The sequence below is a fragment of the Marmota marmota genome, unplaced genomic scaffold (genome assembly GCF_001458135.2).
Source record: "Marmota marmota marmota unplaced genomic scaffold, marMar, whole genome shotgun sequence".
NCBI classification, from domain to species: Eukaryota; Metazoa; Chordata; class Mammalia; order Rodentia; family Sciuridae; genus Marmota; species Marmota marmota.
In genome coordinates this window covers 9,844,278-9,870,843 of record NW_026000082.1, presented here as the reverse complement: position 1 = coordinate 9,870,843, position 26,566 = coordinate 9,844,278, and the positions used below count along the sequence as shown (strand labels likewise).

Here is a 26,566-nt window from a genome sequence, read left to right as displayed (position 1 = left end):
AAAGCAGAGGGGCAGGAACTAATATTTGCAGACCATCTCCCACTGATTAGCTCCTATTAGTCTTGTCTGTTAAAACTCGGTGTGAGTACTGCCTTTCTGAGGACCCCTTCCACCTTTGCCTTAGACTCCATGAAGTTTTCCGGTATGCAATCTGCATTTCTTTTTGCAATTCTTATGTATGCAAGTTTGTTTCTCAGTACTGGGGAATGTACCCAGGGCCTTGCATATGCTAGATAAGTGTTTTGCTACTGATGTAAACAAGTTTGTTGCTGTTGTTGTTTTGCTTTGCTTTTGTTGCTGGGGATTAAACCAGGACCCTGTGCATGCTAGGAAAGGACTCTGCCACTGAGCTACATCCCCAGCCCCAAGTATGCATTTAAAGTCCTTTGTTCCTGGTAAACCTCAGGGGAGAGTACAATGAAATCTATCTCATTCTCCAGCGTTACTTTAGCACACATCACAGTGCCTGACACAGATTAGGTGCTTAACGGGTAATTATTGAATTATGAATGATGAATGAATGAACCTCCAGCAATAGTGTAAAGTAAATATCACTTTCTGTATTTTGCATAGAAGGCATCTTTTGTGGGCTATGTCACCTGGAGCAAGACTCTGACAGGTGGCTGTCTTCCCCAAGGTGACACAGACAGTAAGTGACTGAGCTAATCCAGGCCCTGCTGCATTTGATTTATATTATCAGCAGGCTGGAAATATTAACAAAGGCAATTTTTCCAAAATAAAGAAGCTGAAACGGTTTTCCCATTGTTCCCTCTCCACCCCCAACACAGCCTGGTTTGCTCAGTGCAAGAGCATTCTGAGCTTTGTGCAACCCACACAAGGCAGAGGAGAGGAGACAGGGGCTGCCCTTGTCCCTCAGCTGCCAGGGCCTGCATCCTCCATGGAGCCCCTCCCAGCTTGTCCCCACCAGGAAAAGACTTGGATAAAAAGTCTCAGGAGAACAAAGACCACATTTTCCCCCATGGAGCAAAGAGGCCAGTGCTGGGGAAACAATGGCCTTGCTGGGGATCAAAGAAGCTGGGCCCCAGGCTGGGGACAAAAGCTGAGCCCCATCTTGATAAGAATGACAATCTGCGCTCCCCCTCCCGTCACAAAGGTCTGGAGAGAGCCTGCAGGCGCTCTGAGGCCCACCCCACCGTCCCAGCCTCACCTCCCAGCTCCTCTGCCCTTCCCCCACAATAGAGCTCCAGAGCCCTTCCCCCAGGGAGCACATCCACTCTCCAGCCTTGACTCACCTACCTTTTCCCTCCTTTCCCCTCAGGTACACCTACCCAGATTTCAGCAGGGTTACTCCCCAATTCCCTCCCTGTCCTCCCTGGTCCCTTGAGGCCTGGATTGATTGCACCCTGCTGTGCACCACAAAGAGTAGGGCTCCTGCCCCTAATTACCACTGAGCACACTGAGTTATCGCCATCCCCACCAGACTGTGATCATGTGAAGGCCAAGAACATTTCTTCACAATTTTAAAAATGCATTGCCTCACTCAAGAGAAGTCTGACAGGTGAACATTTGCTGAATGAATGAAGTAATGAATGGTGTAGAGTGAGCTCTCCTAAGGCCTGGACATTTGCTTGGGTACCATGACTTTAGGATGAATCAAAACTTCTCTGGTTTCTCTGCATTCTTCATTTAATTTTACTCAACTAATATTTTTAAAGCACCTGCTATTTGCAGGCACTATTAAGTGCTGAGAATGGAATGATGAGCAAAGCAAAGTTCTTGTCTTTGTGGAGTTACAGACTTGGGGCCAAGGACAGGGATATAGACGTTAACCAACTTAATTTTAATGCCATAATTAAAAATGATGATGAATGCTATCAAAGAAAATCATAGGGCAGCACAAGAAAGGGGCGTGCTAACTTATGCAGCAATAATTGTTGAGAGCCCACCATGTACCAGGCAATGTTTGAGGCTCTGGAAGGAATGTATCCTTATGGAGTTAACCCAGCCAACAACAGGTGAAACTGGTCCAGGTTGAGAAGGCTGCCCAGAGGAAGTGACAGCTGAGCCAAATCTAAGGAATGAGTCACCACTGCATAGGCAAAAAACAAAGGATAGGAAAACTAAAATGTTACAATTGGTAACACTGATTGGAATGGGTTGCAGCCAGGCTAGGTGGTGCACACCTGCTATCCCAGCTACACGGGAGGATGAGGCGGGAGGATCACAAGTTCCAGACCAGCCTCAGCAATTTAGTGAGGCCTTGTCTTGAAATAAAAAGGTAGCGGGGCCCACTGGGGATGTAGCTCAGTGATAAAGCGCCCCTGGGTTCAATCCTGATACTAAAGAATAAATAAATAATATAAATAAATAAATAAATAATAAAATGGGGCTGGGGATATAGCTCACTGTTAGAGTGCCCTGGGGTTCAATCCCCAATGCTGGGGGGGGGGGGAGTTAACAAAGCAATCCAGAAGGTGGGAAGTTCAAACTGAAAGTCCAGAGAGACTTTGTGCTCTACCCAGGGTCACCCCATTGCCCCTGGCAAGTGGAGATAAACAGCCCTGGTTCCATATTGCTGCCTCTTGATGGCTGGTCAGCCACTGTTCAGTGGATTGGAAAGACCCTTTTCCACCCTTAAGACAGGCCCCTAGGATCAAAGAACAAAGCAACCCTCAGGAAATGTCCCTCTGGAGGACCAGCTAGAATTGAGAAGCTAGAATCTCCTGTTAAAGAACTGCTGTTTTCCCCAGCAAAGTAAACAACGCCTTGAGGTGTTGTGTTCATTCAGCAAGGATTCATAGTTTGCAAAGCACTTTCACGCAAATAGTCCCATTTCTTCTAAGAGCAAAGTTCAAGCCCAGGTTTTGGAGTCAATGAGAACTTCCTCATTTGTGACTTGGAGCAGTGCTCCCCTACATGCAGGAGTAAGGTTAGATAGAACCACATATGAGTTTGCTAGGACTGCCTAGCAAAGTGCCACTCCCTGGCTGGCTTAAACAGCAGACGTGTATTTTCTCAAAACACTGGAGGTTGGAAGATGGAGAGCCAGGTGTCAGCGGGGTGGGCTTCTTCTGAGGCTTCTATCCTGGGCTTGCAGATGACTATCCTCTCCCTTTGTCTTCATATACTCTTCCCTGTGTCCCATCTCCTCTTCTTCAAAGCATACTGGTCATTTTGGATTAGGATTCACCCTTGGATCCTCATTTCAACCTAATTACCTCTTTAAAGATCCTTCTTTCAACCACAATCATATCAGGTAAGACTAGAGCTAGAACTTCAACCTAAATTTAGCCCAATTTAGCCCGATTTAGCCCGTAACACATGGAGTCATTTCCAAATTTCTGCAGTGCCTGGAATACCACAGATCCTGGAGTAGTAGGTTAAGTATCACTGGCATGGAGACTGCAGAGAGTCGCTTAGAGATGGGTGACAGCCGGCTCTTTCCTGTGGGCTATAATGAACGGCCAAAAGCTGGGCCATCCGTGAGGTGCACTGGCTTCTAATGCTGCCTGATGACACTGATAAGATGTTGGTGCCTTCTCCTTAGTAAGAACAAAGGGTGTGCGCCTCCGATGATCTGTGTTCCTTCCCTTCTCACAGAGTTCTAAATCAAGTCCCCAGCATTTGCCTTGCCAGGAACAGGACAGGAAGGAGGCCAAGGGCCTGCCATTTTCAGAACCTTTTGCTTCACAGAAACTCAGCTTCCGTCTGCTGCTTCGAAGCATGTGAGTGGAAGCAATTCCAGAAAACACTCTTAGCTCACCTTTCCCCTGCTGCCCTCCCCAGAAAGTGGGAACCAGTCTTATTCCTAGAGGCAGTCAGTTATGAAATTATCAGGCACAGAAGGCGTCACTTAAAGAAAGGTGCTGGGTCAGCCCATCTGTCCCCAGATCACCCAGATTCATTCCTCTGACCACCCGCCCTTCCCTGGAATGGCCAGACAGTGAACCCTCCTGGAGCAGGTGACAAATCCGGAATATTCCCTTTGAGGTGACTTTCTTACTGGGGCTGCTTGCTCAGTGAGATGTTAAAGAGGTTATTAGGTTTTTGTTTTTTTTAAAGATGATATCAGCATATCCTATTTGCAGCGTGGGCCCAGGCAGTTCCTAAAGACTGGCTTTCGTCTATTGTATTTGCTTCCTCTTTGAATCCAGTCAAATCAAGATAGTGACGCCAAAAGAGATGAGTGAGCAGAGGAGAGACGCTGAAATGGCACTTTGGCACTGGGGGAAAAAATGGAGCTCTTTGTGCCCATTTTGAGCCCCATATTTTGCATTGATTTCAAAATGATTCATGCTCATTGAAGAAATTTCAGAAAATAGAAAAATGCAAAGAAGTTTAAAATGCAAAGAAGTTTGTGCACACCCACAAACACAATACATAAACCTATCATTTAAGATAATTGTTGTTAGTGTCAGCATGTTTTACTCCAGTCTTTTTCCTTATAAAGTGGAGAATCATGCTAGACATAAAGTTTTCTTTGTTGTTTGTTTGTTTTGTACTAGGGATTGGACACAGGGGCACTTAACCACTGAGCCACATCCCCAGCCCTTTTTTATATTTTATTTAGAGACAGCGTCTTGCTTAGGGCCTTGCTAAGATGCTGAGGCTGGCTTTATCTGTGTTTTTTATTTGTCATTATATCGTAGGAATTTTTTTCAAGAAAATCTTAGAGACCTGAATAATATTTCATTAAATTGAGGTACCCCTGTTAACTTAGCTGTGCTCCCATTGTGGAGATTTAGGTTGGCTCTATTTTCTCCTTTTATCGTGGATAGCTTTTCTTTTATTTGTTGGGCTGTCATTAATAGTGCTACTTTGGCCATCTATCTTATGCACCTTTTACTAGAGAAATATCCCATCCTTAATTTTCTATGCTAGGTGCTTCTTTTTTTTTCCCCTATAACCTAATTTTTTATTGGTGCATATCGTGTATACAGAATGGTGAGTTTCATTGTTCGTATGTTATATTCTTACAATACACCCTGAGGATTAAGGAGTCGTCACATATAGTAGATGAGACCCTCAGAAGCCAGGAGATGAAGTACAGCTGTAGACCCAGCACTGAAGCAGAGCCCACGTTCAGGCCTCGACTCCTTGCTCTTCCTACCAACCCAAGCCTCATATGAGCAGGGAGACAATGGGAGCATGTCCTGCCATGAAGACGTGGAGGGACCAGAAATTCTGCCCCTTTAGGAGAGAAGGTTTACAAGGCAAAGAGGCCTCCCAGCATCTGCCAGCCAGCAAACTTGTGAAAACAAGCTACACAGAGGGCAGAATTATGGCATCTGTACAGAAGGTAGAGGTTTCCATTCAATAAGAAGAGAAAGTGTGAGGCCGTGGGTAGGCACAGAGGGTCTGACTGAGGCCAACTTGAGTTCCGTTCCCTGCTCCAGTCACACTGACTTTGGGCCAGTCACTTATGCTCTCTAAAACTCATTTCCTATCAATTCAACCCACGTAACATTGATCTAAGGATCAGAGGCAATGTGCTTTTGGCATATGGGTTGGTATATAGGATGGACTCCAGAAACGGTCACCATTATTTTTAACACTAGATTATAGCCGTCTGACCCTGGCTGCATTGGATGTTCAAATAGAGGTGCCATATTCAACCTGTCCAATGTGTGATGGAGGCAGACAGAGGGGGGACAGTTGATGTCTAAGTTCCATTATATGTAAAGGCAAGACACAGTTAGAAGTCCTGGACAAAACACCTTGCTCCATTGCTTAGCAGCCGAAGTACAAGGACAAGTGATTTACCTTTCTGGGCCTCAGTGGCCTACTCTGTAAAATAGGAATTATAACAGTGCACCCTTCACTGGGCTGTTGGAAGGGAGAGGAAAGATTATAGATACACCAGCACATAACTGCAAAACTCTCCACCCATGTGTATTCATTTTATGTCTATTGTTCCAACTCGATGATGAGATGACTCTCCTGGGGCAACATGTAGAAAATACACTGAATTTCTGATAAAAGGGGTGCTATCCAGCCTCCACTGCCCTCCAGAGCCGTCACTACATTTTATGGTGTTTAGGTGGGCGCCAGCCGGGATGGCCAGTGCACGCCGGCCATTTGGAGGGACTTAGGGAGCTGCCTGTGGAAGTATCTTTCATCTCCCAGGAATGTCTGAGGTATTTACAGAGCCAATAATGCCTCATCTCCAGGACCCAGGATGTCAGGAGACCCTTCCCCAACCCCCTCACCTCTAGGTATGGGACACTCACTGGTTTTGGATGCTGACCCTCTGGGCTGGAATGTGGTAAGCTCAGCCTGACACGTCTTCTGTCAATTTCCTTGGGAAAGAAAAATTCCAGAGCTGCAGACTGCACTTATCCATCTGACCTCCATCATCCCGTTGTCTTGAGGGGTTTTATCTCTACATCAGTTGCAGCTACTGACTGAAGCCCTTCACTTAAATGCCAATTATACGAGGCCAACGATGCCTGGTCCTCACTGAGCAGACTTCCATTGATCACTAAAAATGGACAGAGATGGAATTCATGGGGAGGGGTGGCTCGTAGCAGCTTCACCTCATAAATCCTGATTAGGTATCTTCTCAGCCAATGTTACCTTTCCTTCACTGATAATTTTGGATCTGGTCTCCTAAAAGCAGAACTGGGAAGCTGAAAGTTCCAAAGCCAGGTAAGCCCACCCTGGGCTCTGCCATGGGACATGAGGCCTAGTGTACGTTAGGCCCCTGGCCCACGCCCAAGGCACAGCAAACACTCTCTTAAATTCTGTCACACTCGCTGTGTGATCGCGGGCAAATTCGCTTTGATTTTCAGAGCCTTGGTGTCCTGCTCTGGAAAAGGGGAGTGTGTATGTATAAAAAAAAAAAAAAAAAAAGTGGGTGGATGAGAAGGAAGCAAGAGTTCTCACACCCAGAGCCTGCTGGGTCACTTTCTGCATCTTTCATGTGGTCAACAGAGCTCCCTTGGTATGGGGTCCAACGGTTCAACGGCTCAGAGCTTTAAGTTCCTTACCTGTAAAATACAAATAATATTATCCATTCTTCAGGCTGCAGAGGGAACTAGAGACGCTATCTGGAGAGCACCTAGCATGAGAAGCAACTAGGAGTATTTCTGAGGGCAGAGGCAGGGCCACCTTGACTTTGAGTGGCAGCAACTTCAACTTGGTGTCTGAGGCCGTCGCCCTCCTCGAAGGGCAGAAGAGGGTAATGGCCCGCCAACGGGGTGGCACTGTGGGCTCAGCTGGTGAGCCACGCGCACTAAGTCAGAATCAGCCTCAGATTCCACGGGCTGGCCTCCAGTGCTTCGGGGGAGAAATGAGCACTCCCCCTTCTGTCCTTCCCAGACACTCCCTGCCTGCCCTGGTCCAGGGCTTGAGGATTCGTCTAAGTGTGAACCTACAGAATAACCCAAATGGACTCTCAGCCTCTAATTCTCATCCCTTCCTCAGCCCCCATGTTTTCCCCGGTCATTTATCGCCTAAGAGATCCTGTGTCACACGACTCCCTTCCCAAAGAGCACCATGGATACCCCGTATCCCCCAAATAAAGGTCAAATTCAAAGCACAAACTTAAGGTCTTCTAGAATTTTCTACAGTACATCCTGAGAAGAGCTCATGGTACAGTGGGAGCTGGGGCTCCCAACGAGGAGTCCCACACCTGGCTCAAGCCTGCCCATGCTGCCTAGCATCTAAGCTGTAGAAAGCCAATTTCCTGGAAGAAACAAAGGAATATTCCTCAGTCATGATAAGACAAAACACGGCTCGGCCCTTCTGTGTGTTACTTCAGTGAATTCTCACAACGAGCTCTTTGAGGAGCGAGACCTTCTTGTCTCTGCTGTGCAGATGTGGGAACAGAACTGAAGATCAAGCGACTCAGGCAGAGTCTCTGAGCTCACTTCCTGCTTGTCAAGTGGGGATCCCACGGCTGCCTGCCCACAGGAAGAATGAGGACCCCCCACCAAACACTGTGAGGAACAGGGCTTTTGCCCACATCAGTTCTGCTCGAGTGTGGGTACTAATTCTGACTTCCTCATCCTGTCTTCTGGATCTGTAACTAAGCTAGAGAGACCAGCATGGTGCCTGGAGCTAGTTTGGTTCCAATAAACCTTGGCAAGTTTTTTTGAGTCTGAAGTCATCACCAGGTCCCCATGTGTTGTGTTTGGGATATGGTTTAAACTGAGCATGCTACCCAAAGCCTCATATGTTGAAAGCTTGGTCCTTGGCATGGGAATAGTGTGACCGTTATGAGGTAGGGCCTAATGAAAGGTCCCTAGGTCACTGGGGGTGTGCCCTCAGAATAGAATATAGCACCCCAGTCTCTCTTTGGGTTTCCTGCCTTATGATGGGGTTACTCCCTGTCACACATGCTCCAGCTGTTGTGATGCCATCACTGTTAGGCATTCACCAGAGGCCCCATCAATGGCTCCTTGCCACCCAATCTTAAGCTTTGAACTGTGAGCAGAGTGAACCTTTTTTTAAACTATAAAGTTAACTTACCTCTGGTACTTTGTTACAGTAATGGGGGGGGGGGACACCATCCTAATGTAAGGAACAGGAAACTTCTACCTAGCCTCAACTAGAGCAGGCTTCCCCATTATGCATTCTGCAAAACTGTTTCCCTCAGAACTCTTATAATTATACATATTGGAAACATGAAGGCTGTAAAATTCCTAAGAGCAAGAATTATGCCTAATTTGCTCATCCCTGGATCCTCAGTGTTACGGATTTATATTTATTGAGTAAATAGAAAAAATATTAGGAATGCTTTGCCCGGCAGCAGTGTGTGTCCAGTATGAATTGCAATAAGAACAAGCAGTTGAGGGAAGTCAGCAAGGTACACACTGATGACCAGCATTTGGCCTATCAGAGCAGCAACAAGGAGACCAGGTAAGATTAGTTACAGGCTCCCAGGAGGGCAAAGGGTTAGCCCCAAGGATCTTGAGCTCAAGATCCTCCTCTGCCCCAATTCAGTTTGCATGGTGTTGGGAGGTACTGTCTCACCTGAGATGTGCACAGATGGGATCAGGGGAGCTTGCAACATGCTTCTAAACTGGATATTACATTTCTCCATCTGCCAATTCCTCTTGCTCCAAACTTAAGCACATTTTGAAATAACTAAATCTGTGTTCCCAAATATGGGAATGCCAGAGGCAGTTACTGAGATTTTAACATATGCTGGCCCAACACCTTCCTCAAAATGGGGCAAAGACAGGGGAGTCAACAAGGAAGACAGGCCCCACACATTAAGATGAGTTTTTTTGTTTGTTTGGTTTTGTTTGGTCTGGTTTTGTCTTTAGTTTGGGTTTCTTTCTTAAAATTTTTTATTAGAGCATTACAGTTATACAGAGTAAGCTGATGAAATCGCACATGCATGAATTCGATTTCAGTTCACAATTCCTCCTTTTCCCCTCCCTTCCTCTCTTGCTTTCCCCATTTTCCTTTCTCTGCTCTGCTAGACTTCCTTTCAGTCATCTATTTATCTTTGGATAGATCCAAAATCACCTGGAGTTGGTTCATTTTTTTTTTTTTTAATCCATAAAGGTGAAATTCCCACTGGCGTATTTACATAGGAACATAACATGATTTTTTTAAAGAATTCATCCCGCATTGCCTCCCCCTTAGGAGGAGGGTTTTTATGCAATCAGGAGGGATTCTCAAGTTCTAGCACTGTCTGTCTCTTCCTCTGCTCCCACCCACGCACATACACCCCAAGCTAATCCTGCCATCATCTGCCCTGAAAGAAAACCAGACAGGAGTTGGGAGGGGGGATTGCCATCTATGTTTTATGTACTGCCCCCTCTCCTTGGTTCAAAGGCTGGAGCAACCAAACACTAGGCATCTGCTCATCAAAATCACCTGGAGTTGGTGAGGTGCAGGTCTCCAGGCTCCCCGCAGGTCTTCTAAATCAGATCCATGCAACTCCTCAGTGCCCCACCCCTTTCCTATTCTTACTAAGTTTCAAGGTTCTCTGTGTAAATGCAGAGCAGGTCGGAGACAAAGCAAATGTTCCAGGTACCTAATGTCTAGGAACACATAGGACATTTCCAAGGCTTCACCGCTTTGATCTTCAAAACACAATTCCATATGGCACAACTCAATCCGCTGGTTTGCTTGATTCAGACCTCACCATGCCCTCCAGGCCGACATAATAATTCCTGTTTTACAGTAGAGAACACAAGTCTCTGAGGAGTCCCGCCACTGCTGGGGGACACACTGCTGAAGCAAGGCACAGTGGAGTTTGAATGCAGAGCTGCTGACACCACAGCCCACATGCGGCCTCTGTCCCTGAACAATCCCCCACTGTTCTTCAGGACAGCTGAAGACACCAGACAGATGCGGATGGACTCAGCCACGGGGTCCTGGGCTGGGTGCTGCCTCTGACTCCAAACAGAGCCACGCATTTGTCCCTCGAGGCTGGGCTGTGTGCACAAGTTTTCTGAAAGTGTTGTTTCTTGCAAAAATTAAACTAATGTTTTTCCTGGGATCGCTTTTGGAAAGGAGCATGGTTACTGATTAAATGTGAGGTGGTTTGAAAACTAAGTGTCTTAGGGATAGCTGACCATTCATCCCTGGTCAGGGAGCGCCTAGGGGCCACTGCATTGTGGGTGCTGTCGAGGTCTCCAGCACCCTCATAGCAAGCTACTGCGGTGACCTTCTTTGGGTTTAGTGGACCCCAAGGTATACCCATCCTAAAGTGGCCTGAGGGCTGAGAAGATATTCCTGTCCCCAGCGCATCATCCCTGCTGACTGTAGCCCAAGTGGGTGGCACTGCTGGGCTCCCAGAGGAGAAGCCAGAGACCCACAGACACATGTCCCCTGTCACTGGAGCCTGGGGTGCAGGCCCTGCCTGGTGATGCCGATCCGGGTCTGGAGCAGGGTGAAGGAAGAGGCAGCGTCTCCCAGGGGGACCTCTAGATCACATCTAATGCCTCTGAACTCCTCCAAGACCCAGCGTGGTCATCCATGTCACTGTATAAGTGACAAAACAGAGAGGCAGCCAGCACTTTCCTCAGCTTCTCACAGGGTTTGAACCCAGTGCTGCCTGATCCCAAAGTCCCTCTTCATTGCAGGAAGAACTGGGAGTCAGGAGGGACTGCTTTGTACCACCTGGGTTCTTGTCCGTCGTCTTTATTCCTTCTAGCGCCCCTGTGAGAAGGTGTCATGTGCCCACTGGCCAGGTAAGAAAACCAAGGTCAGGGGGTCAGGGGCTCAGAATGCTTGCCCTACACACACAGGAGCCAATCTCAGCTGTGGCCCTTGTGGGCTTGCGTTCCCCCCCCGCACACACACACACACACACACACACACACACACACGCTGCCTCTGACACTGAACCCCAAGGTCTGCCACTAGCCAATGTGTTATGTCGGGGTAAATCACTGTCTCTCTGGACCTCAATTTCCCCTTCTGTATTATGAAAAAGTCTCAAGTGTCTCCCAGATTTATAGACATGACCCAACTGAGGCCCCCAGAACCCCAATTCCATGTTGGATTGTAAGTACACACGACGAGGCTGGCCTCTGAGCTGACTGCAGTAGGAACATAATAGGCACCCAGAGAGTTAAGGCCATTCACTAAGAAAGTGATGCTAGGGCCCCTGGGGCCAGGAAGTGTGGTGGGGATGGGGGAGGCAAGAAGCCTCAACAGATTCTTGACAGGTCCCTCTCAGGTCGGCCTGGCCAGCCCTCCCCAGCAGGGCAGTGGGGGTGGAGGTGATCCTGGGTTTGCCTGGGAGCAGGGGTAAGCTTTCTGCCCACCTCCTATAGTAAGTGTAACTCCCAGGGGCACTGGCTTCATCCTTTTCCACGCCCCTCCGTATCTGTAGGTCTGAGCTTCCTTGAAAAAATTCACCTGCCAGTTAGAGTAGAGGTTACTAGGCTGACCCCCCCCCCCCGAAAGGAAAGAAAGTAATCTGTTGCTGTTCTACCATATGCCAGCTTATACGCAATAATATGACATACCAGCCGGTCACACACCTGTAATTCCAGCAACTCGGAAGGCTGAGGCAGGAGGATCACAAGTTTGAGGCCAGCCTCAGCAACTTAGCCAGACTTTGCTTAAAAATAAAAAATAAGAAAGACTGAGGATATAGCTCAGTGATTAAACACTCCTGGGTTCAATCCCCAGCAGCAAAAAGTAAGTAAATAAATAAATAAATTTATTTTAAAATAATATGTTTTTATATAAGAAAAATTATTGAGGGAGCCCAATGAGAATAAGAACAATAACAATAGTGAAAACAGCTTTATCTTCGCAGCAGTCTGCTGGTCCCTTTGTCTTCACTGTGGCAATCCCCATAATAACTGGATGAAATGTTTACTGTTACTCTACGTGTTTCACCAGTGCAGCCCCCTGAGGCTCAGAGAGGTCAAGTAATTTACAGGAAACCACATAGCAGATAGCCGGCAGATTGGAAATATGAACCTAGGTGTGTTTGACTTGAAAACTTTGGATCCTCTTCTTTCAACCAAGAGGACTCCTGGAGGAACCAGAGCCAGGAGTGTCGCTTTGGTCAAGGCATTTACACCTCGGGACTTCTTTGGTGTATCAGGCTCTGAGCTGGCTTCTGGGCTTCTCAGCTGGATAAGACTCCCCACCGCCCCAGACAATGGGTACAGATGCAGCAGAGGAAACACAGCCAGCTGAGTGTCACTAGGGCACTTTAGCACACCCAGAAGCGCCCCGACTGCTCTTCACAGTTATTAGGAACCTTATGTAAATTATCAATGCCACTTATTGAAGAGGCTCACTTCCCTTCCGAGTCTCACTTCCTGGAGTTCTTCCTCTGGTTCCCACGTTGCTCAGACGGGCGCCTGGGCCAACAGGACTTGTACTTGCAACTGGTTTCAGAACTTGCGACACATGGGACTTTTTTTTTAACCCTCCAGGAGCCTACAGCCTGGAAAATCCCAAAGGTGACTCAGAGATTTTCAGGGAAAGTGACCAAAGCAGAGGCCACGGAGGGCCCTGGATTCTACATTCTGCAGCCTCCTGGACCCCAGAGCAAGAGAGGGGACCAGGGCCGAGTCACACAGACAGCTGCGGGGCTACCCAGCCCCAGTGAGAGGAGCCCAGCGGGGTCTAGTGCCCCCGGTCCCTCTTGCTCTGTGGCTCTGGGTAAGTCCCTCCATGTTTCGGAGTCCTCCTGCATAAAGCCCGGATAGAATTTCTACACTCTCCCTCCCAAGGCTGCTGTTGGTGGCATGGGAAAGTACAGTATTGTACAATGGAGCCCTGTACAATAGAAGCCATTCATTCTCTATTTATTAAGTACACGCTTTGTGTCAAAAACTGACAAAGTGACCATTACCATCCTGCAGGGCAGTGGGGGGGGGGGGTTGAGGGGGTTGATGCTTGTGATGGGAACTGTGGCCTTCGCTAGAGGGAAGCAGTCTCTCTCGGTGACCTGGCAAGAAGGCTGGAACGTGGGCTGGGACACGGGCTCCAGTCACATTCCTCTGCCTTCCCCCGTCTGGCTGGGTCTCACCGGACCTGGGTCAGGGTCTCGGGGGGCACAGCAGGGTGAGAAGGGAGGATGGCAGACTCTCAGGGCAGTCCGAAGACAGCTTTGCTCAGGTCCATCCTGAGGGTGGTGGGGAGCCGCTGGACTGACACAGCCACGTCCCCATTTTAGAAGGACGCTTCTGACTACAAGGTGGAGGAGAATGAACGAATGGGAGACGGAGGCAGAGGCCAGTTAAGGGGCTGATGCCGGCATCTGGGTAGGAGGATGTGGTCCCAAGCCATGGTGGTGGCATTTAGGATAAAGAGACGAGGGTCACTAACAAGGTCTTCCCAGCACTCAAGAAGTCACAGGATCTTGGGATGGAGCTCAGGGGGAGAGTATTGCCCTAGCATGCATGAGGCCCTGAGTTCCATCCTCAGCACTGGGGAAAAAGAGAAAAAAAAACCCTTTTCTCTTCATACCCTGCACCTCCACTGTAGTACAACCTTAAACACATATGCATACACACACACACACACACACACACACACACCTTCCAAAAACAACATCCCCACCCTTAGGTTGGCCCTGGGGTTTTCTCAGGTCATATTCTACTTTCCTCCAATTCAGATTCAGCTCACACCTGTTGAGCATCTTCATGGTGGCTCACAGTGTGCAGGTGCCCTCATTGCATTATTTCATTCAGACTGTCCACAGACCTGTGGTCTGGGCACTATGTTCTCATCTTGCCCATGAGCAATGCAAAGGTCAGATGTATTCAGAGATTTGTCCAATGGTCCTACAGCAAGGAAGCCACATAGCCATATATTACTTCATTTTCCATTGCTATGACAAAACACCTGAGGACTAGGTAATTTTCAAAGGGAAGAGGGTTATTTAGCTCAAAGTTTTGAAAGTTGAAGTTTCAAATAGCATGGCACTGGCTTTGGCAAAGCCACCCTGACCACGTTGCATCTTAGTAGATGGCTTCATAATGAGAATATATGCAAGATGAAAAGATGGCATGAAGAAATAGGAATTCAGAAGCTGGGAAAAGGCCAGGCTTGCTCTTTTTATAGCAACCACATCTCGAGAACTAGCTGAGGTCCTACAAGAACTACCTTAATCTTTTCTGAGGGTGATGCCCTAAATGACCTAATTACCTTGCATTAGGCTCCAATGTCACCACCGGGAAGACCTAGCTTCTAACACATGAACCCTTAGAGGCCACACACCAACCATATTCAAACTGTAGCACCCAGGCCTTCATGTCTGCCTGGCCCTAACATGACTCTGTGTACATATAGCTCACAGACTCTTTCCCTCCTTTTTTTTTTCTTCTTCCTTTTTTTTTTTTTCTTGGTACCGGGGATTGAACTCAGGGGCCCTTGACCACTGAGCCACATCCCCAGCCATATTTTGTACTTTATTTAGAGACAGGGTCTCACTGAGTTGCTGAGCACCTCACTTTGGCTGAGGCTGGCTTTGAACTCGCGATCCTCCTGTCTCATCCTCCTGAGCCACTGGGATTACAGATGTGCACCACCACTCCCGGATCCCTCCTTTCTTTTACATTACCCCCAGTCCCTGCTACCAGACTCTGATATCTAAAACTTTGGCCCTAAAGAAGTTCCTCTGCCAGAGGCATCTCCTGTGGGGTCCTTAGCAGAGTTGGACATGAAGCCATCTTCCTGTTACCATAGGAACTCCCAGGCACTGCTGAAGCTAGCAGGCCTAGGATCCTAAGGTCTGCCCTCCCACCCTCCAGCACAGAAAAACTTTGTCTGCTATAAAGAGGCTGAGTTTCTCTCTAACTGCTGTGGAATGCTGAAGCCTTCGCGGTGTGCTGTCACAACATAACCACCATGGCGGGTGAAGCTTGTAGGGCATGTACTGCATCCAGGCACTATTGCAAGTGCACTGTTTTTTTATTTGTCTCAAAACCCCATGCAGTGAGAACCACTAGCATCCCCATTTCACAGAGGAGAGAATAAAATAAATCATCAAAGGAAACAAAGACCGTGAGCAGCAGGGCTGGCTCAGAACCCAGGCAGAGTGGCTCCAGCACCTGCAGCGCTCCCCCTCCAAAGCTCTCTGTCTGAGCAGGAAAGTCCCGACGCACGTTCAGTTCTGCCTCATTCTGAAAATGAGGGAAAAGTGGCCCAGGAGGAGGGAGTGATTGACCAGGTCAGCCACAGAGCCTGGGCTGGACCCATGGACCCTCAGGCCAGAGCTGGTCCCCCCTCCTGATGCCACAACTCTGCATGCTCCCCCCTCAAACTCTGCCACTGGCTGTAAAGAGGCTGAGTTGCTCTCTATCTGTGCCCTCGTGCTGGGGTAAGACTCCTCTCCAGGAAGCCAGTCTTCAGGACATTCAAGTCTCTTGCTAATGACCTGTATTCCTCACATCCCAACTGGATCTTGGCCATGGACTTCAAGCAACTCCTTGTAGGAGTCCCAAAGCTTTTGGCTGGGGAATAACCAAAGCCAACACTAATTCCAGAGGCAGGAAAGCCCCTAGGGTCCCATTCCTCAGCTCCTGCTCAGCCCACAGAGGCTGTTCTGAAGCCAATGGAGGAAATTTTTTCTTTTCCTGAGACCCTCAGGGATGACACCTGCTTAGTGTGGGGTTACCATCACTTCCTAATTATTCTCACCCTGTATTAATTCTATAGGTAAAAAAAAAAAAAAAAAACTTCAGAGTAGGAAATGTCTCTATCCAAAATCCTCATTGTGTCAATAGAGAAACCAAGTCTGAAAGGAGGCTGAGCCATACTCCACTGGAGAAACCGAGGCCGAGGAGGAGACTGGACCTTGCTCTAAGTCATACAGTAGGTCCAGCAATGGCCAGATGCAGACTGGAAGCCAGACCTATTCACTCTTAAATTCTAGTTCCTTCCACTACACTTTGCAGGGGCCCCCACCATGTTGTTTGCCCTGAATAAATACCTTTTCAAAGTGTTTTATATTCTTTAAATCCTGAAAATGGCCAGGTGCAGTGGCACACACCTGTAATCCCAGCGGCTCAGGAGGCTGAGGCAGGAGGCTCACGAGCTTAAAACCAGCTCTAGCAACTTAGTAAAACCCTGTCTCAAAATAAAAAATAAGAAGGCCTGTGGATGTCATGATAAAGCACCCCTGAGTTCAATCCCAAGTATCAAAAACAAAAAAAAACCCAAAATACTGAATAATTGTAGATGTCTTTAAACGATGTATTTGTATAACTTATCACTTCTTACTTAATCTGCTTGCCTCAGAATGACTGGGCCAACTACCAAGTCTGTCCTCTTCCTCTCCCCTGGGCCTTGAAGGAGGTACATTAGGACATATCAATGAGTTCAATGAACTGCTGTCTGTGAATGATTCAGTTGACATTGTTTTTGTGTCACATTGACAACAGCCCTGTGAGGTAAACACGTGGGTTTTGCAAGAGAGACCGTGTGACTGGCTGTGTTACCACTAGACTAGAAGATGGTGCTTTTTTTCCTTTTCATGAGGTAAACTGGGGGCTAGATCCCTGCTGCACCCCCTCCACAGACACAAGTTGTAGAAACTCAACAGGTATTTCTCTCCTCTAAGCCTCTGTTTTCCTCATGTCTAAAATGGGCCCCATACCTACCTCGCACCCATGTTGCTAAGACTGACTGAGGCAAGGTACCTACCTGGCACCCCAGAGCACTTGGTAAATGTTAAAGGACATTATCTGTGTGCCACCTGCCCCCAGGGAAAACATTACAGAAAAGGTAGTCAACTCCTGGGGTTTGTTATCTAATGCAGGAAGAAACAAATGAGCATCAGAAAGGTTTGACAGACTCCAGATGTCAAAACCACGGCAGAAGTTAAATGTGTTCAGGATTGGCATGACACTGTGGTTCGTCTAATCAAAGCAAATCCAGGCCTTGGGTTGGAGCTACCAGAAAGATGTGCTGTTTTTTCCTGCTGAATGTGAATTCAAGTGTTTTAGTGTGCTTTTTCACTGGTATGACTAAAAAAAAAAAACTAACAAGAATAATTTTAGAGGAGGAAAAGATTATTTCAGGGGCTCACGGCTTCCGAGGTCTCAGACCATGGACAGCTGGCTCCATTCCTTCAGGCTCAAGTGTGGGCAGAACATCATGGCGGAAGACTATGACCAAGGGAAGCAGCTCACATGATGATCAGAGAGCAGAGAGAGATTCTACTTGCCAGATACAAAATATATACCCCAAAGGCACGCCCCCAGTGACCCACCTCCTCCAGCCACTACCTGCCCTCAGGCCCCTCTCAGTTAATCCCATCACGGGATTGAGCCACTGATTGGATTAATGCTCTCGTGACCCAACCATTTCTCCTCTAAGCTTTCCTGCATTGTCATCTCATCTCATACATGAGATTTTGGGGGATACCTCACATCTAAACCATCACACGAGGGGATACCTCACATCTAAACCATAACACCAGGGGATACAGGCTGTTGGCCACCATCTTGCCACTCTGTAGAAACTGAGAACAAATCCAGGGTGGGGGGAAAGGTACCTGAAGGAGGGAGATAGACTCCTGATGATATATTTGAGTCCTCCCATCGCCAACCAGTTTATTCCAGGACACTGAAATTGTATGAACAAATGCATTCTTCAGTGAGGGAAGGTCTGGGGTTGTTGATCGCTTGCTAGTGAAAGAATCTCAATTGCCATAAGGGTTGTTGAAAGAGCAACAGAAACACCAGCCTGCTGGGTGAGGAGGGTTGGGTGACTCAATTGGAATGAGACACACAGGGCATTTCAGTGGGATGTCCTCTCTTACACTGGATAATGACTACTAAGATATTTCTTATGTGATTCCTTCTGCCTCGAAATAACTCATAATGTATTTTTTATTCTACCTAAAGAATGCAACAGGTACTTATATGAATGAAGAACAAAATCTCGAACCATGTACATGTAAAAAATGGTTATGTCTCAGAAATTCATATCACAGTGAATTAATAAAATCATTTTCAACTAACTTACAATTTTGAGAATCAGAAAAAAGTAGAGCTATTTTAGTTTGGAAGAAAAAAGAGATCAGTGTTAAAGTGTAAACTTCGGAGAGCATTATGGAATTAGCAATGATATTCTACGACAGGGCTCAAGTAGACAAACAGAATCACACAGTTGTCAAACTTTCTACCTGTCTTCAGAGTGTGATCAGCACCGATTCAGTAATCGCAGGTGACCGGAGAACCTCTTTCCTGATCTGAAGACATCAGAGTGAACAGACAATATTTTCATCACAGTTCACAGAAAACTTGCTTTGTAAACAAAAATTTTTGTAAGCATTTCATTTCCCCATGAAGTTTCACTCAATGAGCATGTCCTCGCGTCAACCTGGGCCTTGCAGTTTCCTGGGTCCTTGCAATCTTCTCTCATTTAATTCTCAATAAGAACTCTGTCAGGCAGATATGATTGCCCCATTTTATAGAGAAGGGAATCAAGGCTCACAGTGCTGAAATAAGTCACTTGATCCGATTCCGCTCAACCCTAGGTCTATCTGACTTCAAAGCTCATCCTTTCTCAGTCCTGCTGGGGATGCCTTCAAGTGAATCGGCCCCCACTTCTCCACTGGAAGCCGGTGGATGGATGCTATATAAATGACACATAATCCTCACCCAAGTTTCCATGTCTCATACCTCAGGAGCCTCAGAGTCTGAGGCTTTCTAAAATTAAGTCCATCACTTCCTTCCTTACCTTGAGCCAGTTTTAAATATAGGCTCTCCTATCCATTTTCCTTGTTCTCTGATGTTTCCTCTGCACTTCATGGACCATCAGACCCCAGCAGTACTTTTCCTATTGCCCGCTTCACTTCCTCTGGGAGTCTGATTGGTGACTCCTTTTGGATCCAGTGACTTTTGAACTTATCCACGGTCCTCCTTCCCTGGCAGCTCTGACGCAAGTCGGTATAAGCACCCCCAGGGTTTTAGTCATCCCTGTGGACAGGGCTCTGGCATGTCATGTGGCCCCTACATGGTGACATTGAGTGGGTTTCCTGGAGGCAACAGGATGATAGAGAGAGGTTGAACTTTGCACCCAACAAGCTGTGCAATATTTTTGCATCTTGATTTCCTTATTTCTGAAATGCAAATACATCTTTTCCAGGCCAAACATGAAGGTTAATTAAGTAAACTCGGTGTTTAAGTATTTTATCACATAGCACCTGGGAATTTTTTTTCCTACCTTTCTATTTTTTCTTGGTTGAAAAAGCTCCCAATTTTTATTACTGTACAGCTGAAGAAAATCAATGATAATTATAATTATGCCTCCAATTACATAGTATGAATTGAAACTATAAGATTATTACCTAAGTCTGAATCTTAGATCTACTACTTAGGAGGTATGTAACTTGGGCATTTGCCAAAACCTTCTAAACCTGTTTCCTCAACTGCAAAGTAAGTTTTCGGATCATACTGACTTCATGAATTAAATCACTTAAAATAATGCCTCACTAAGCACGCAACCTCTGTGAGCTGTTATTGTTATTGTTATGCTATCGTGCATTGAGCTCTCAAATGCCAGGTTCTGCATTAAACCCTCACACATTCTCTCTCAGGTTCACAAGGACGTGGGTCACATTATCCCACCTTTGAATTGGGGAAACTGAGATTCACAGTGGTAGGTTGACCTGCCTACCACTGCTAATCCCACAGCTAGTAAGTGACACAGGCTGGGCTCATGTCAGGCAATCAACACCAGAGCCCCTCTCACTCCACCATGAGCTTATCTTTCCTGACCTCCCGCTCATTCCCCAAGGAGCCTCTCTGGCTCCTTCACAATTTCCTAGGCTGATATCTCAAGACATTTCCACATTAATCTTGGTTTCCTTTGCTATTTATGTCCTGTTACCTTGCCCATGCTATATCACAAGAGTTGATTAGTCAGAAATTATGTCTCAATGGTTATGTGACCCGAAAGGAAGTGTTCCAGAACATTCCGGAACCTCCACCAACCCATCCCTGATTTCAGTTATGAATGATAGACTCCTTATCAGAGGGTAGAAAGCAGCCTATTGTTGAAGTACACAGGAAAAAAATATGACCAGGTTAGAAGGCGTCCTACAAGACGTGGGCTTCAAGGATCTGCTGAGTAAGCCAGTGGCCATGTGGCCTCGGTAAACAGGATGGTGCCTGTCCAAACTGCAGAGTGGTCAGCCCTGCTGGCTGTGAACCAAATCTACCAAGAGAAAAGATGCATTGCCACAGAGCCAGTAATGTACGCACCTAACAACCGTAAAAACTAAAACCACAGCAGCAGACAAGGTGGTTCAGGTGATGACTCTGTAGTGTCCAGCCTCATCCCCAGACCAGCCCCCATTTCACTTGCTGCAGGAAGGCCAGAGATGCTGCTCTGCCCAACAGCAACAGAAAACACCTACCCTTTCACACGGAATAACAAACAAAAAGAAAGAGAACCAGCATCTATACGAGCTCTAAAATCCAGTTTTCCTCTTGAATTGCACTTTCTTTTTCAAAGCTCCTTTCCCTTTAAAACCATAAGCTTTCTGGAAGGTTGCGTTGGAGGAGGACAGAGTGATGATAGATGTAACCCACCCCAGCGCCCCCTCCATCAGCCCTTTAATGAGAAGCACGTGGAGGGGGAGGGAATGAGGCAGAGGCCCTTCCAGAAGTCCCCTCCCCCTTCCTGGTATGGATGGGGATTTGTTGAGTGTCTCAAACATCCCAGCCTTCTTCACAGGAGGTGCCAGAGAGCAGAAGTCCCTCCACAGTCAGAAGGTCAGCGAAGGTAAAATAGTCCAATGTTTGCTGTGACTCCCAGCCCACCGTCCACGTTGCTAAATAGTCCACTTTTCTGTCCTAGGACCTTGGGATTCAAGGGCATGGATTTAATCCAGATAGGTAAAGGTTGGATCCAGGAGCAACAGCCCCATCCCCTGTGAGAGAAACTAACAAACAAACAAAAAACCTTTTATCGTTTTAGGTTTACAAAGCACTTTGGAACAGGCTATGTCAAAACTGGTCTGAAACTGAAGGCCCGTGCTCATCCTCCTAAGCCTGCTTCGCTTTCCGTTCTCAACAAATAGCACTGATATCTGCTTCGCACTCAACTGGAAAACACTTGGGAGCTTCATCCATGTCTATTCTGCCCATATGCAAATGTGAGCAAAGGCAGCTGAGGACCTGAGACATGTCTCCAGGTATCACTGTCTCTGGGCTGGGCTGGGGTGGGTTGAGGGAGGGAGGAGGGAAAGAAAGAAAGAACTGAATAAACATTGAATGAATGGATGGATGGATGGATGAATAATTGTTGGACTCGAGGTGACTTAGAAGGAAAGTGAGGAGTCTAGGATAATTCCAGCTTTGAGGATACAGTAAGTGGCTGGCTATGGATGTCTTTCCTAAGCATAGGAAACAGCATCAACAAAGGCTTCGGGAGCAGATGGCTGCCTATCAGATAGTGACATTCATGAAGCATCGGGTCCATGTGACTATCTGGCCCAAGGTCCGGTCAGAGCGCATCTGGATGAGATATCATTTGAGAAATCACCACAGTGGAAAAATTCCTCAGAGAGGGGGTCTAGCATGGGAAAAGTGGAGGGGACCTGAAGAACACTGTTATGGAAGGGTGGACAGAGGACAATCCCATGAAAAGGACAGAGTGGAGTGTCCAGAGGTGGGAGCTCTTCACAAAGTGTCACCCAGACCACAGGGAGGTACACCCTAAGGAGAGTAACTCATGCTTCCCAAGGCAGCAGGCATGGCCACCACCCTTCCTCAACGACAGGCCAGGCCCTTCCTCAGGCAGCCCCTGCCACCTGCGTGCCGTAGGTATGGACAGGCCTGTTCTGCATGGCTCAGATTCCCTGGATAGGCCATGCCACGTCAGGCTCTATACCTTTACTCAGCCATTCCCTCTGCCTATAAGATTCACACTCACACCCCCTCAAATTGTCACCATCCCTCAAACACCTTCTGGAACTTTCCTCCTGCAAAGCCTTCCTAGCCTGCCCTGCCCAGTGGAGTGAGTTGACCGCTCCTTCCTCTAGGGCCTCTACCCTTCAATGAACATGACTCTCACATACCACCTATAACATATTTCTGTTTCCATAACTATCTTCTCCCAAATTGGAGTTCTCAGAGGACACAGGTTACCTTATTTATTTATTATCCTTATTTATTTATTTATCCTTATCTAGCCTGGTAATATCAAGCCCAGACACAGGGTCTGACATAAAGTCAGAAGTCTAAATATTTTACCCAGTGACAAAGAATGAACATGCCCATCAACATCACTCAGAAAACAAATGAACACAAGCGCCAAACTCAAAACGTGGTTAGTTGAAAGTTCACCTGTGTTGGGTTTTGGTTAAGTGAAGTTCCCTTGGAAATGACTGGGGTTCATATTATTTGGGACACATAGAGGGATTTTTGCCCTGGCCTATGCGAGCTCCCAAAAGTAACTACGAATGAATAATCTTTGAGGGAGACAGTACCTTGCGGGGCGGGGGTAATATAGAAATATCCGTTTGTGTTGAGGCTGCCAAATCGCCTTTCCCTTGCCCCCACTGCATGAAGGGTGTCTCATAAATGCTGAATGATCATAATGACCATGCTCAAGGGGGTGTGTCAGTGGTCATAAAAGCTAGTTTTTATGGATGCTTCCTGCGTCTCCTGGTGGGTGGTTAGAAATCAAGCAGGCCTGATGGCCAGAGGTCTCCATACAGGCTGCATCTGAAAGACCTATAAGCTTGGGTGGCAAGAAGGAGCTCCAGTCACAAGCTGAGAAGCCCAACCATTGATTGATAGAGGAAGGCCACCCACACTGTGCCTTCTGGAATCCATTGGTGAGTCATGGGCCAAAGGATTATGTCTTCAATATGGGCCATCGAGCCTGATAGTGAAGCATTTCCTGCCTGCAGCTTCAGGGAGCTGTCCTTAATGAGGGTGATGACCTATAAAGCCAAGAACAAACCAGATGAGAGAAAAATCATCCTCTCATTCACACCTCTTAGGATAGGGCTTTCTAGGCCTTTTCTGTTTGAATCTATATTCTCTAGGACCTGAATTTTTATCTATCCCAATACTTTCTATTGGATTCATTCATGTCCTGGCCATTAGCTAAGCACCTGTGCTAGATATTAGAAGTATTGAGACCAATAAGACATGGCTCCCACTTTTGTCAAGTCAACTATGGAGAGATAACAAACATTCCTTTGTGATGTATTAAGTATATATAACCATGGAGGTATGAACAAAGGGAAGAACAGGCTATCAACAAAATGACATTCGTTTTGAATTTGGAAGTCAACAGAATCGCACCAGGCAGATAGAAGGGAGGAAGAAGCATCCCAGGAATAGGGGTCAGGACCAGCACCTCCGCCTCGCATGAGTGTCCACAGAGTCTCAGTGCTAAACCTTGAGTTGGAGTTAAAACTTGTGGTTTTAGGACTGAATCAGACATTGTCTTTAGAAATGAGATCTTCTCCATATTTTTATTTCCACACCTTTTTTATACAAGTTGGTTAAATATCATTGCACAGAATATTAGCACTAAAAAGATCATTTAACCCAAGTGGTTTGTCTTTGAGAAATTGGGACTAAGGCCCAAAGAGAGTAAATGATTCACCCAAAGATACACAGCAAGAGTCAGCTTAGGACTAAGACTTGGATCAGGACAGAAGTGCCCTTCCCTATAAGCCAAGTGGATATCAAGTTTGAACATGACTTTCTTCAAGACATTTCAACCTCCTTGGCCAAGTTTTAGGTTTACAAAAGAGTAGGAGGAGGGGGAGGGAGGGGGAGGATGGAAGAGGAGGAGGAGGAGGAGGAGGAGGAAGAAGAAGAAGGAGCAAAACCAGCCTCCTCCTAAGAAGCATGATGTTACTAATGAGACCCATGGTTAGATCTTCCCCCAGGCCTCTGTCTTCCAACAGCAGAGCACTCAATTTACTGGGAGTACAGATCTAGGGCCATAAGATGCCTTCTTCTGATATTTCTTTGAAATATAAGAACTCCAAGTACTTTTCCTTGTGAGTCTTTGACTACTTTTCCTCTTGCATTACTCCACTGGGGCTGCCTGAACAATTTACCATAGTCTGAGTTATTTAGAAATGTATCTTTCTCACACTTCTGGAAACTGAAAGTCCATGACATTGGGTCAGCAGATTCGGCTTCTGGTGAGGGCTCTCTTCCAGGCCCGTAGATGGCTGCCTTCTTCCTGTGTCCTCATCTGGTCTTTCTTCTCCAGAGCTGCATCTCTAGTGCCTCTTCCTTTCCTTTAAGGACACCAACCCAATTGGATTATAGCTCATCCTTAAAACCAAATTTGACTTTCATTAGTCCCCCCAAAACCTTACCTCCAAATATAGACATGTTGAGAGTTAGAATTTCAGCTTGTGATTTGGGCCAAAGGTAAGGGACATAATTAAGCCATAAACCCTCCATTGTAACTCCGAAGTCTGTACGTTAAGATTATTTGTTTCCATGTCTGTCTCTTCCACTGGCTTCAAAAGAAATGGAATATCTCTGAATCCAAAGCCCAGTGAGAACCAAACCAGGTTTTATGAGATTCCAGGTTTACAAAAAATACGGTGGGTCTTCATTAGGAAAAGACTAAAATTTAGGCATGAAGTGAATTTAGAAGTGAGCAGTTCACTCAAGCAAAAACCCCAGAGTTTAAGCTTCAGACCTTCACCATTTGCCTGCCTCTGGGCTTGAAGCCGATGATTGGGTTAACTAGCTCCTGGCATGAGCAAGCCTGTTTTTCACTATTTCTGTTTTGCCTCACTCCCCAAATAATTAACCAGTAAAGTCAGCCTTGCCTGAAAAGAAGAATAAGGAAAACATCAAAGAACAGTACCAGTCACACAACCTCCTTCCTAATCAGTGATCTTTCTTCAGGTTTACAGGAACCAGAAACTCCTGAGACTCCCGGTGACCTATAGACAACACCGAAACTACGTCAAAAGACTCAATTACTGCAAGAATTGGTGCCCACCTGGCTGTGACTAAAATTAGATCCTCAGAAACACTTGGTTATACTTTTGCACCTGAAAACCCCTGGCAAGATGGAATTTGGTGACAGCCCTACATCTTCCACCTGCTAACCTATTGCCAAACTCTTTCTTCTCCTGTCACCCTGCTTTGGAGTTATTGGCTTCATTGGGTGGCATCAGAACTGGACCTTTCATGACCACAGGCTCAGTAAAGATGTAATGCAAAAAAAAAAAAAAAAGGCCTCAAGGTCTGCAGGCTGAGTTTAAATCATATTTCTCATCTCACTTTGTGCAGATCACTTCATCTGTGCCTCTGTATTTCTGCATATGTAAAAATGGGCTTATAGTACCTGTTGGGTTAAGGTTGTTTTGAAGATGCAATAAGATCACCTGGAAATATATTAACGATTTGCTTCCTGGCTTGCTGTCTGCGCTCCACACCAGTGTTATTCCCACGAAAACAGACACTGCTATTCACTGCTGAACCCCTGCAGTCCAGGGTAGTGCCTGGAAGTTCCCAGATGCTCAATAATTCGAATGTGTCTGGTATCCACAGGTAGCTTAAGTTCTCCCAATTGTAACCTTTGCTACGACTACTGAATCTTAGTTAAATGAATAAGGACAAGAAAGAAAACTCAGACATCAGAAATGATCAAAACAACTGTTAGCTAGGCTCTGAAGAGAAAGATGGTTAAAAATTTCAATGTCACATGCCTCAATAGGACACCCATAGCACAAAAGTTAATAACTAGAATCNGGGAGGGGGGAGGGTGGAGGATGGGAAAGGCAGCGGAGCACAACAGACACTAGTATGGCAATATGTAAATCAATGGATGTGTAACTGATGTGATTCTGCAATCTGTGTATGGGGTGAAGGTGGGAGTTCATAACCCACTTGAATCAAAGTGTGGAATATGATATGTCAAGAAATTTGTAATGTTTTGAACAACCCACAATTAAAAATTAAAAAAAAAAAATTCAATGTCACATGCCTGTAATCCCAGCAACTCAGAAGGCTGAAGTAGAAGGATCGCAAGTTCAAAGCCAGCCTCAGCAACTTAGTGTAGGTCTTGAGCAACTTAGTGAGATACAGTCTCAAAAATAAATAAACAAATAAATAGATAAATAAATAAAATTTTAAAAACATAAAAAGGACTGGGGATGTGGCTCAGTGGTTCAGTACCCCTGGGTTCAATTCCCGGTACCAAAAAAAAAATTTCT

At 46.5% G+C, this 26,566-nt stretch overlaps 1 long non-coding RNA gene across 3 annotated transcripts in view; it reads left to right on the top strand.

Annotated features, from left to right (window-relative positions):
* The window catches only part of LOC107141724, a 43,861-nt gene extending 18,095 nt beyond the window's left edge, over positions 1–25,766 (top strand). For 2 of the 3 annotated variants that reach the window (XR_001503470.2, XR_007351984.1), the window contains 2 exons: positions 21,331–21,547; positions 25,251–25,766. This is a non-coding gene — a long non-coding RNA (uncharacterized LOC107141724). Of the gene's footprint in view, positions 1–20,978; positions 21,136–21,330; positions 21,548–25,250 lie in introns of those variants that run through there. The other variant, XR_007351985.1, reaches the window with a different exon arrangement.
* The last annotated feature ends 800 nt before the right edge of the window (positions 25,767–26,566 follow it).